Below are 3647 nucleotides of genomic sequence, written 5' to 3'. Positions count from 1 at the left end.
CTTTAAGATTCAAGATGACACAGCACAGCAGCCTATGTTTTCAGGGAGTAAAGATGATGGTAATGATCACAAATGATAACAACATAGTTACTATCATGATCATTATAAACATAGTAGACACTCCACTCTACTTCTGTATTTTTTTTCCAATATGCCAGGAGCTTATAAACGTGCTACACTGTTTATAATAAAACTTTGAAAGGAGCTTAATTTCAGCTCTGCAGTTAAATCTTGACATAACGATCATCTGTTAGTTTGTATATAATTTTAAACATTCTATAATATGTATTGTGAAGATTAGAACAGTAAATTCACAAGGTTTTATTCTTACAATGTATATTTTAATATATTTTGATGTTTTTTAAATTACAGGATTATAAGATTTTTGTGGTATGCAGGTGGCTATGCTCAATTCCATGTTAAATTAAACAATAAAATGATAGCTTACTCTTCTAAGTATACTTTATTATATTGATGGCTTCTTAGCTCATGAATATTTCTTATTGCCTAATGTACATTTTTTGCAAAGCAATTATATTGGAATTTTCCTAGTCAAAATACTTTAAACTATATTGAAACAGTAAAAACTGCTTTATTAATGTCCTTTTATTCTAAAACTATATTAAGTTCCAATTGTATCCTGATAAAATTGGCAAAGGAGCAGGTACAAATAGGAAGAAGAGTTTTCCTTGAAAAACTCTGAAAAAATTTTGTTTTTATGTGGGTTTGAAAGACATTTACAGATACATTATATTTTATCTTCAACATCAGCCAGAGTGTAAGGTGTTCTGTTTTGTGGTTAAAAGGACAGACTGAAGCGGATTGTCTATGGTCAAATTCTTACACTACCACCATGAGGCTTTCCATATATATCTTAATTTCTCCATGCCTCACTTTCTCACATTCTTTATAAAAAAAAGATAAAAAGAGAAAAAAAGAAAGAAAAGAGGAAGGAAGGAAAAAAGGTAGAAGAAAATTAAATAAGTGAATTCATCTAGTAGAGATACTTTGAGACAAAATGGATCATGCTTAGCCCTGTGTGTACAAAATATGCATTACATAAATGTATGCTACCACAACTACTACCGTAAGGCAGAGATGACCCTCACATTTTACAAATAAGCGATTTTATGATCATAGAAATTATAACTTATTAAAAGTCAAAATAGTTAATCCATTGCCAAGAAATTCTTCTGCTGTATTTATGTAAAGTCAGTTTTTATGGGAGGAATAATTTCTGCATTTAATGAGCTACTGAAATTGCCAATACATTTCAATGATTTACCATAATAGTGATTTGCTATATTGTTGATCCCTTATAAAGAGTTTCATTTTAAATAATGTCATAAAACATAATAATTATCATAATATACAGTCACTGTTGAGTACAAGGGAGAAAGTTGAGACAACTTCACAGAAGTAGCACCAGGTTTATGTTGGACTACAGATTGATTACAATTGGGTTTTAAATCAAATATATGTCTTTTTATGCTGTGCATCTGCCACTTCCTAATGAATGAGTTTGGACAAGATATTTAATTTCTCTAAATCTTGATTCCTTCAACTGAAAAATGAGAATAACAAAAACATCTTCTTCATGGTTTATTAACTAATCCAGTTGTCTTCCCCAGAAATACTTTCATAATTGGATATCAAAACATGCATAGGAATATTTATTGCAGCATCATTTATAATAGTAGAAAATGTCATTGAATATATAAATATATCTACTTCGATAGGGGAATACATATAAATTATTTTGTTATTAAAAAAACTCTAGCAGACTAGAAGGAACAGTTGCTATCTAAAAAATAAAAACAAATTGATACTAAAATAAAATTGACCTAATTATCTTTTAAAATGAGAGACAGAAAATAATACTAATGCTCATCATCTTTATACAAAGTTACCCAGGAGAACACTGGGATTCTTAGCAAATGTAATAAGGCAGAGATTGGGAGAGATATGAAAGGCACATAGATATAAAAATATGTAACATCAGGAAATGTTTTTAAGAATCCATATTTCAAAGTTTGTGGTTGTCTATGTAGAAAACTCCCTCCAAATACATCAAAATTTTGTTACAATTAATAACATAGTTAAGTAATTTGCTGCATGCTAAGTACATGTAAAAACAGAAATGGCATTTCTCAACATCAATAATAAGCAGATGGACAAATAAAATATATTTATGATAGCACAAAAAATTAAGTACTTAGACATCCAATAAAAATATTCAAGACTTTTATGAAGAAAATTAAACGGTTTGGGGGTGGGTATTTCTGCATGAGTTGCTTGGAACCCATGCAAAACGAAGAGAAGCACTATTTTCTTAAATTGGCACACTTAATATTGTAAAGATACAATTCTTACTAAATTTAGCTACAAATTAAATGTAATTCCAATAACAATAACTCTTACCTTTTTGTCAAACTTAATCAGATATTTCTAAAATACATATGTCAGAGAAAAGAGTTGACAATTACTGAGACTCTTCCAAGGAACAGTTTCTATCTCTAAACTGAAAACAATGCATGTATGTGACGTTTAATCCATGACACAATTTCCTTTACTGTTACATGGAGAATCAGGTTATCTAAGTTTATAGTAAAACATTAAATGCTTGTATTAGTGATCTATTGTTGCATAACAATTGCTCCACAACTTATCAGGAAATACTTATTAGTATTCTTTTTTAAACTGCAATATATATATATTGAAATACATTAAATACATTAATACATCTGAGAAAGCACGGAATCAGTTGATTAGGGCAATTAGAACCTCTCCCATGATTTCTGTTTTTCCTCAAGCTTCATTCTGCTGCTGCTCCTGAGATCTCTATCTCTGTCACCATCAGGCTTACATCTTCCTTCTTGATGGTAACTTTGATATTCCTTCTCCCACTCCTGTTTGGTTTTCTGCTCCCAGGACTGTGCATCTCCAATCACAGACACGGAGCACTCCAGGTTGGAGCTCTGCACCCCCTCCATTTCTATGTAGTCGATGACTTGCTTCAAGTACCAGCACCACTTGGGAGGAGGCTTCAGTTCCTCACCATGTGGGTCTCTCCATAGGGCTGCTTACAACATGACTTTCTCCAGAGCAATGATAGAATAGAGAAAGAAAGAGTGGGCCAAAGAGTGAGTGTCCAAGAAGGAACTACCCAAGGAGACTACAAAAGAATGTGAATTTCAGGAATGGCAGAGGGCATGGTAATTGGTGGCTATCTTGGAGACTGGCTATCATCACATTGCCTAACAAAAGAGAAATGTGAATTGGGTTGTTAAAAAATTTCTAAACAAGTTTTACAGGAGAAAATTCTGTTCCATTGTGTATTGGTGTATCATGAAAAGAAACCCAGGAAATAGTTTCTTTTGCTATATAAACCTCAAAGTTGCAATATATAGAAAAATATTTCCAAGAAATGCATTTTGATTTCTTTCAGTCTACTCAGTAACTTATAATAGGACAATAATGAGTAAAGATTTATATGATGTATTAATTCCTATTAATTAGTTGGAATTCTAGAAATAATACAAATAATTCTCTTCAATTTTTGGCTTCTGAGCCATTAAACTATATACCAAAAAATGAACAAAACTTTTATCTATCACCTTGTTTACTGATTATGCTAATATTGGAAA

The sequence above is a fragment of the Neophocaena asiaeorientalis genome, unplaced genomic scaffold (genome assembly GCF_003031525.2).
Source record: "Neophocaena asiaeorientalis asiaeorientalis breed wild unplaced genomic scaffold, Neophocaena_asiaeorientalis_V1.1 scaffold25, whole genome shotgun sequence".
Lineage (NCBI taxonomy): Eukaryota > Metazoa > Chordata > Mammalia > Artiodactyla > Phocoenidae > Neophocaena > Neophocaena asiaeorientalis.
The sequence above is the reverse complement of the archived record's forward strand: the minus strand, read 5'-3'. Positions refer to the sequence as shown.